Genomic DNA, 9193 nt, shown 5'->3' on the forward strand with positions numbered 1-9193 from the left:
TGACACAAGATATTACTGTAGCTGCTGATTTTGTTGTGATTAATAAATAGTCTTTGTCTGTGGTCCAAAGCTCTCATGTTCTGTTAGTATATGTATATAAAACTGTATGTAGCAGGCTCACTTGTTAGGTTGCAAATAGTATAAAATCTCCAACCCTTCAGTTTCTGACTTTATAAGTATTCCAGTGAAATTCCAAATTCTGGAATAGAGGAATGCAGTGAATGAGATCCTAAATTCTGGAAAAGAATAATATGCAGGCTCCATTCCAGATTGTTTCTTTTTGTGTGTGTAAAAATTACTTTATGAAGGCTTAAGAAGCAGTGAGTATAATTAAATTGTAATCCAGGGTTAGATACAATTTAATAATAGTTCAATTTCAAAATAAGTTATTTGAGGTGAAACCAGGAAATTTCCTATGATTTTAATACATTGCAATAATGTCCTAAAATAACTCTGAGGAACCAATACTTACAGTAGATGGAGTACTTCTGAAAAATCTGGCACTGGGTATATTTGTGTGTGTGTGTGTGTGTGTGTGTGTGTGTATCCCAAGATTATATGAACTAGGAAACAGGTTGAATATCTAAACAGCAGTACTAGAGTACAGAGTTGAGACTTGGATTTATAAATGCTTTCCAAAATGTGGAGCTTGTTTGGAAAAGGAGCAGATATCTTGTTTTCAAAACCTGAAGTTTTTCTCAGGACTGATGTCAAAATCATAACTGTGACAAAGCAAAAAAGGGAAGCTTTTCTTGCTTTAATTGTTCATCTGCATGTGAAAGTCCAGTATCCCTGAGATAGGAGCCACTGCAATAAGAAGGGAATGAATAGCTCTCATGAAGGAAGACTGTTGCTTTAATTATGCCTACTGCCCTGGTTGTCAAGTGTACGCTTTGTATTTCCCAATCTAACGCTTGGCAGCACCGAGATGTTTCAGTAATAGTCATCATAAACCCAACATTCTCTGTCTTCATGAAATTACCTTGTCTCCCATTCAATCTCCTCTTCTCCTTCCTTTCTCAGGCTTCTGCGCTTTGTCTTTGTTCAAGTCAGTGCTTTGCTTCAGTTGCTGCATCAATATCTTTGATTTTTAAGTTAAAAGTTACATCCTTCCAAAGGCAGAGGGATTCATTTTCATTCTAATTTTCCAACTTCCTCACTTTCTTCTCAATTATAGGCAAATTCTTGGTATCTACAAACACTGTATTTTCCCCTGTTGCATATTTTGCATACATTACACCATTCCATTCCCCCTCAAATAAGCAAAAAGACTTTTTGTCATTTGCAGAAAAAAAATCTCAGCGAAAATTCTGTGCTTCTTGCCCACGTAGAAAAGTTTTGTGTGGAAGATGATATTTGCACTCTAGCTTATTTTCAAACAATTAATATTGCATTCTCCTCCTAATTCCACCCAGGACACTGTGAGAATAGACCTTCCATATCACTAGGGAATGTGAGAATGTAATGTTCGCCATAGTCTAGACATGACACGGTCCTGCCCTATGTTGTGTGACCCAATTGACATCCCACGGAATTTTGATTTGATCCGTATATGAGCACTGAATAATATTTTCTTGTTAAAACACTCAGCCTAAAAGGCTGAAATGCATGGATGATAGGAAATCTGCTCAGCCATCAATGTTACACTGTTTTTGGAAACCCAGGGAACTGGTCCTTCTGAAACTAGCTCTGTGTTCTCCTCAGTATTGTTTGGTAATGTTCAAAGATACTGAAAGATCTCTTCCAAAATGGGGTTATATGGCTTTTTAGCAACTGATCTTTTCCTTCCTGCATGAAAGGCTGAGAGATTCTATTTTACAACCTGAACCATTTTGTCCCTGGGATCCTTCTGGTCACTAATGCTCACAAACAGGTCTGGATATACAAAAAAAAATCTGCATACATTTCTAAAATAGATCTTTTAAGAGTAAATGTTGTAAGAACTACCTTAGTAAGATCCACACCAAGCCTAACCTGTGACAACAGGTGCATGATAACACTCCCGTGCTCTTGCTCTGCCTCTGCCTCCCCATCATTATCTCTATTGTCACATGAATCAAAAAGGTCAGCATCACTTCTTCCATTGAATAGGAAATTGAGTGAATCTGTGGTATCTGGGTACTTCAGACTATTTCCTGAGCTGCTGTGTTTCAAGACTGAGGCACGTCTAGAGGAATCTATTAAGTGCTTTGGGGATGAGCCACTTTAATGGGATTCATCAGCATCATGGAATTCATCTTCACTGCTAGAATAAGAAAACTCTGGGACTGTATTTGGAGACAAGTTGACATGGCTCGGAGAAGTTAGACTGCTACTAGGTGGTGAATGTCCACTGCCTGTACTATTTGATGTTGAAGTCTGATGTCGTTCCAAGGTAGGTAATACAGGTCCAACTGGTAGGGAAGATGAATGCTGCTCTGACTTACACTACTGTGCAGTTCTGGAGGTAAGACAGTCTGAGAAGGCATTGTTCTGATTACAGATCAGAGACTAGGTTGATATGTTGCATCCACAGGGTTAATAGGACCTGTAATTCCATCTGCATGCTTCTCTGTATTACTCCAGTCTTTAGCAATCTGCAGCAACACAATGCAGTGTTTAATTGATTCTACCATGCTATTTGTGTTTTTGAGAGTTTCAATATTCTTTCTCTGTTCATCGTCTTTGCAGTTTCAAAACTTGTCATCAAAAAGCTTTAATTGTGCTATCAAAATTTGTAAGTAAGCATCAGCCACTGTAAGTTTCTAATCAAAGCCTTGGACACTGGGAACAACTCCTGAATCAAACCCCCCAAAGGGCAGCGGGAAGGAGGAAGGGAGGGTGCAACATTCATGCCCACAGCCTGACTCTGGGCAGGCAGCAGGGACTGAGGGGTGGGGGCTGGCCCCTCTCCCAGACCCTTGGGGTCTACTCACTCCACAAAAGGCCAGTAAGAAAGTCATTTGCCAAGGTCCCTGCCCTCTGTGCCTCCTGGGGAGGGAGCCGGGGCTGCTCCTGACTACCCCTTTTTCTCCCCCCTCCATCTGTGGGCATAGGGAGTCCAGCCAAAGGTTTAGCGCCCATTCCAGATTCTTAAACTACAGATGTTGGCATGTGGGAAGACCTAGCTGTAATCCAGCCACATTTACCCTAGAACACTCATACCACTCTACATTAGAAGACCCAAGGTGTTTGTTTCTCATTATCTGTATTTAGAAAGAACTTTTATGAGGAATAACATTCCAGAAATAAATACAGTGGATGATAACAATAAAAAGAAATTTCCATTTAAAGTACGGAGACAAGAAGTTTATTTTGTCATAGAAATAGGTGAAACACAGCACTGCAATTTTGGGGTATTGCTCAGAGGATTTATGAAGCTGAGCTCAGTAAGCCAGTTAGAGAAAAACAAAACAAAAACAAGCAATAGCCTAATGTGAAAATATGTCCAATTAATTAAAATATAGTACCCAAGTGATAGAAATATTTTTCCTTGGACTAAACTAATATTGAGCCTCTTGTCTCTGGAGAGAGCGAGAGATATATTGTCTTCATAGAAATATTTTGAACACCACCCAGTGAGGTTTGGTAGTTGAATTAGGAGTAATAAAAACAAGCCTCCTTCCAGTTTCTTAAGCATTCACATGTCTTTTGTTACTTATCTTCTTTGCAAATTAAGTTAGAGCTCCCATTTTCCCTTCAGTCCTTGCACTCCTTGAACCTCAAGTAAGCAGCCTGGTATTAAGTAATAATTGATGACACACTTTCTTTTAAAGCAATCTACACACTTGCATTTGTTGCTATATCCAAGGAGAACAAAGGTATATTTAGTAGGTGGTAGGATCAGTAGCTCAGAGCTATAAAAAAGGACGTTTTAAATCAACACAACCGACTACTGTGGTAAGGTATTTTCAGTGTAGTCATTAGAAGTAAGACTTTTGCATGCAAAACAAATATGGTATATGAATTTTAGAGGTGAAAGTGACCTTTAAGACTGCATAGAGGAGCCAGAGTGTCCTTGGCTTTGCCAGAGTCCCACAGCTGGTTAGTAGCATGGCCAAGACTGGAAGGGAATGTGCCTTCTACACTATGTAGTTTGATCCATCCACATTAACCAGTAGGTAGAGTCCTCAGGTGAATATCAGCACTTACCTATGAAGAGTTGACAAAATTGTTTTCAGAATTAATTTTTTCTTTCGTCCCCATGACAGTGTATCCAAGCCATTTTCTGTACCTGATATCAGATGGTGTCATGACTAGGAGCTTGGTGGATTGGTGTCAGTCAGACTTGGATTTGAATCTTGTTTCTGCCACATACTAGTTTGTGGACATGGAGTGAGTTATTTAATCTTTCTGAGCCCTCAAGTTTTTTTCTGTGAAGGGCAGATAATGAGAATTTTATTTATAAAGAGTAAATGAAATGATATGTGCAAAGCTCTTTTTTTTTGGACAGGAAATAGGACTTGTTAGTGAGCATGAATAAGGAGGGGGCAGCACAGTGGAAGCCCTCATGAGTGCAGGACCTTCCACTTGTCCAGGAGACCACAACTGCGAATGTCTTTAACTCCATGCCCATCCTGGATGAGTTACTTCTCAGACACCATATCTTCAAATTCATCTGCATTGAACTTGGTAAAGCTCCACTTCTTTGATATGTGGATCTTCTGGCAGCCAGGGAACTTGAACTTAGCCCTCCATAGGGCTTCAGTCACATGCTCTTTGTTCTGCAGCTTGATACAGATGGACCTGATGACTTGGCCAATGTGAACCCTGGCCACTGTGCCCTGGGGCTTCCCAAAGGCACCCTGCATACTTGTCTGGAGCCTAGATTGGGGACAGCACTAGGTCAGAGACATGAATGTCCATTGGAAAGGACTGTCTCCAAGGTCCCCTAGGGCAACCCATACAAGCAACAGGCTGTGTACACTACTGAGGAGGTTGCTGTTTGCAGCCATTGCACACTGGGCCCCTACAATATGCAAAGCTCTTAACAGTGCTTGGCATGCAGTAATCATGAAATGAGTGATTAATATTGTTACTATTATCAGATACATAGCACTGGACTAGAAGCATTCTTCTTATTCAACCTACCCTTGGTGTACACCTCAATATGCAATTGTTTCACTGTGCCTTATTTTGTGCTTCTTTCCACCTCCAGAGACCTACTTAATGCCCAATCCTGTCTCCTTGACTTTGCATTGATTTTCCCTTGCTCTGAACAACAAAAATAGAGTCAGCTCTTCCTTTGTTTCATCTCAAGTCCTCCTCCGTGAAGTCTGCTCAGATTTCTTTAGTTTCCAAGGATTCCTCCTTTTACTGAAGTACTGAATTATCTCTTCCATCTGCCAACTATTTAATTGATTGCTCTGAACCTTCAAATGTGCTTGTTCAGTCTCCCTAAATAGTGTGAAAGCTTCTATAAGAGTCTATTCCTTTGTTGGACTGTCTTAGCATCTGTCATAGCAGAGTGCTGAAGTTATAAAAAGGGACTCAGTAAATGACTAATAGATGAGTTGATATATTATGCCCACCAATGATACAAGCCAAGTTTGAGAGCAATTCAGAATTATAGATATCTATAATTTCCAAGCCAAAATTCAGGACACATGATTTGGCCCATACAAGTTGACTTAGGGGAAAATGGAGAGATATGAAGATGGGACCGTCCCGGAAAACGTAGGAGGTCTCATTGTGGTTCAGCTAGAGAATAGACATCAACATAAAAAGTTACTTTTCTCAGTGATTCTTCTGGCAGGCACAACATTATTAAAACTTTAGTTCATAATTCTTTTGTGACCGATGAAAGCCTGGTGACAAGTTCCAGAATTGGTGAATAGAGTTTAGCTGCGTTTTGTTAAGTACTTGAAGCTATAGGTGGCAGTGTTAGGGTTGCATAGTGTTTGCCTGGTAAAAAGTTTGAAACTGGGCATGATCTAGGAAGGGGAAGGAAGCCTCTAGGGTCATTTTTTCTGGGCTATATGCTCCCCAATGTGTTAAATCAGTATTTCTTAATTTTGAATAATGTACTCAGGGCTTCTTAGAGAGTGAAAGATGCAAAGACATCTTGAGGCTCCAGAGATAATTTTAAAAAGAAGATTCCCTATATTTCAAATGCTTAATTCTGTTAATGTATCTCAATTATAGTATGTGTGTCCTTATTTGGAGAGAACATAAAAAAATCTAAGTTTATGATCTTTGTGAGTGTGAGACCCATGACTAGTGGGCCTTCTGATCAAGGTCCCTCTGCCTGGCCACATCCTGGAATAGCTCAGAAGTCAGGGACCCATTTATCAGTCTTTCTTTTTGGCAGCGGCTGGTATTGGGATCTGAACCCTTGACCTTAGTGTTATAAGGCTGTGTTCTAACCAACTGAGCTAACCAGCCAGCCCCTAGGAACCCATTTAAAAGGTATTGGTTTTTAAAACCAATACATGCTTATAAATAGTATGGAAAAGTTTAAAGAAAAAGTAAAACAAAAACAAAAACATAACAAGCAAAGCATCCACTATCAACTATCCAGAAATAATTATTATTAACATTTGGCAGACATTGTCTTAGACATCTCGAAAGGCATGTATTCATATCCATATATAGATATAATTCTAGGATCTAACCATAAATCTTTTTAAAAATAAAAAATGTTAAGTTTATCTTAAATAGCAGAAAGCAAATGAATTTAGTAGAATTGCTCAATTCAAATTAATAATTTCTTCACATCAAGCAATTTTATTTTTTAAAAAATAACTGTAAAATTTCAAAAGAGTTTTTCACTTAAAAAAAAAACCCAAAATGATTCAGTTTAAACAATATCTACAGACTTCCTGCTCTGAAGATGAGGGAATAGACAGTCCTTACCTTGCCCCTTCAACACCATATTTCTGTTAAATTTATTATTACTTGACATTATCAAATTTGCTCAGTCCTCTAACTGTAATTTTCATAGTATTGCTTTTTCTTTAAACCATCGAATGGGTTTAATGAACAACCCTTCATTTCCAGGTTCTTTATTTTCACTTAACACTTGGTTTGCTGGATTTTGTTGTCAGATGGCTTTTTCAAAAAGAACTCATGAGCACTGAATTTCAGGAATTGTTGTTTATTTTAAAGGCTGTTTCTGTTTCTTGTCTTTATGTTTAAAGTACAATTGGTTGGACACAAAATTACCCATTCTTTTACTCAGAACTTTGTAAACAGAGCTCCATTGTCTTCTGGCATTAAATGCTGCTGCAGAAAAGCTTGAGGCCAGTCAGTTTCTGTCCCCCTCCCAGCCTTTATATTTGTAGACTTGCCTTTTCTGCACAGATGTCCCTAAAGCTTTTAGTTTATTTCAGGTTATGTCTAGGCATTAAATATTCTTTATCAGATTTTCCTGGGGCATTTTTTCTAGTGGGTTGTCTTCTCTTTCTGTTTTTAAATCTTTTAGTACCATTTCTTTCACCATTTGCTTCTTTTATTTAAGAATGCTTATTATTTCTACATTAGATCTTTTTTTTGTATTTCATATTAGTAATTATTTCTCTAAAAATTTTCATCTTTTTTCCATTTCATAATATAATGTTTCTTCAAGGCTGGCTTTTAATTTTTAATTGTCTTCAGTAATACGTATTTTCCTTTGGTTGCTTCTATGTGCCCTTTATCTGTGAAAATATTTGATGACTCCCCTGGACATGCCTCTTAGCACTTTGGACATCAGCATCATGTACTTCCTGTCTTTGGCCTTGTTCATTTTCTTTCTTCCTTAGATTAAAGATTTCTTGCTCCACTTCTTGAATGGTTCAATTCATCTCTTATCTCTTTGACAGTGGGAGAAAATTTGGATAGTTGTTTATAATCCACTATCAATTTCTCAGAAACTTAAAGGGAAGGAATGGAAGAAGTTGCAAGACAATAGATGAAGTGGGGAAGAACATTCCAAGAAAAGGGAACATCGTGTGAAAGAAACTTGGAGTAGAAAGTACAGAGCACGAGAGTTGGCTGGTTGGCTATGGTCATTAGAGCGCTGCCTTGTAACACCAAGGTCAAGGGTTTGGATCCCTGTAAGGTCCAGCTGCCAAAAAATACAATAAAATTGGAGCATGAGAGGCAGTGGTCTTAGATAAAGTCAGACAGGCCAGGTTGAATAAGGCTTTTTAGACTATGGAGTCTGGATTTTATTCTTAGTATACTGGGCCAGGTCAGTGTGGGCGGAATGGTGATCATTGAAGGGCTTTAAACAAGAAAGCCCTTTTAGAAAAGGTAATTATAGTTGTAGAGTGGAGAATGGATTGGGTAGGATGAGTAGTAGAAGATAGAAGATCAGTTAGAAATCTTTATACCTACTCATTATTAGAGATGGTGGTATGTGAGGAGCTGCCCGAAATCGCCATTACAAGATGGCGCTGATTTCCGGTGGAGGGCAGGGCTGCTCGGTAACACGCCTGGGCCGATTAGGCAGCCACCAATAAGGTAGGAGCACATCCTAGGCGAGGAGCAGTCTCTATATAAAGGGCGCGGGTTCCCTCGCTCGGGGTCTCCATTTTTGGCAAGCTTATGCTCTCCCTCTCAAGATGCATTAAAGCTGATCTGCAGAAGGATCCTTTGTGTGCCGCGTCGTTCTTGCTGGCGAGACGGTAGCGCGGGACATTTGGTGCCGAAACCCGGGAACTTGTGTCATCGTCAGCACCTTCGGAGACCCCCTGGAGACAGGGAGGATTCAGAACTGCAGGAGGGTAAGTTCGGAGAGGTATGCCTGTTCTTGGTCTGGGGTTAATCCGGTTGGTTTAAAAGGTTTTGAAATCGCCCGTTGGTGTGGTCAGACTGACGTAGATAAGCAGCTGCACCAGAGACCTGTGTGAGCCTCTAGTACGTAAGGGAACGGCGCGTCTCACAGCGCCTCCCACGGAGTGGGGCGCGTTATGGGTTCCACTCAGTCCATGGTTACCGCGTTAGAGGCCGTGCTGAGACAACGTGATATAAAGGTAGGGGGCCGTGTGCTCAAAAATTTTGTAAAAGAGGTAGATCCTGTAGCGCCGTGGTTTGCTTGTTCCGGCTCCTTGACTTTGAGCTCTTGGAACAAACTAGGCAGAGACCTTGACCGCAAGTACGCGGAGGGAGACCTCCGTCAGGGCACCAAGACCATTTGGAAGTTTATTAAAAATTGCTTAGAAGATGAGGGCTGTAAACCGGTAGTGATAGTAGGGCAAAATACATTAGAGGAGGTCCAAGACAGCATGTC

General features: G+C 40.0%; 1 non-coding gene and 1 pseudogene across 1 annotated transcript; both read right to left on the reverse strand.

Annotated features, from left to right (window-relative positions):
* Window positions 1–907: 907 nt before the first annotated feature.
* On the reverse strand, window positions 908–4034 carry LOC134379066 (oxysterol-binding protein-related protein 9-like; annotated as a pseudogene).
* Window positions 4035–4852: 818 nt separating this feature from the next.
* Window positions 4853–4987, reverse strand: LOC134379360 (small nucleolar RNA SNORA70). The gene has a single exon (XR_010023760.1). It is a non-coding gene; the product is annotated as a small nucleolar RNA SNORA70 (small nucleolar RNA).
* Between the last annotated feature and the right edge of the window lie 4206 nt (window positions 4988–9193).

This window comes from Cynocephalus volans, chromosome 5, assembly GCF_027409185.1.
Source record: "Cynocephalus volans isolate mCynVol1 chromosome 5, mCynVol1.pri, whole genome shotgun sequence".
In the NCBI taxonomy this organism is placed as follows: domain Eukaryota; kingdom Metazoa; phylum Chordata; class Mammalia; order Dermoptera; family Cynocephalidae; genus Cynocephalus; species Cynocephalus volans.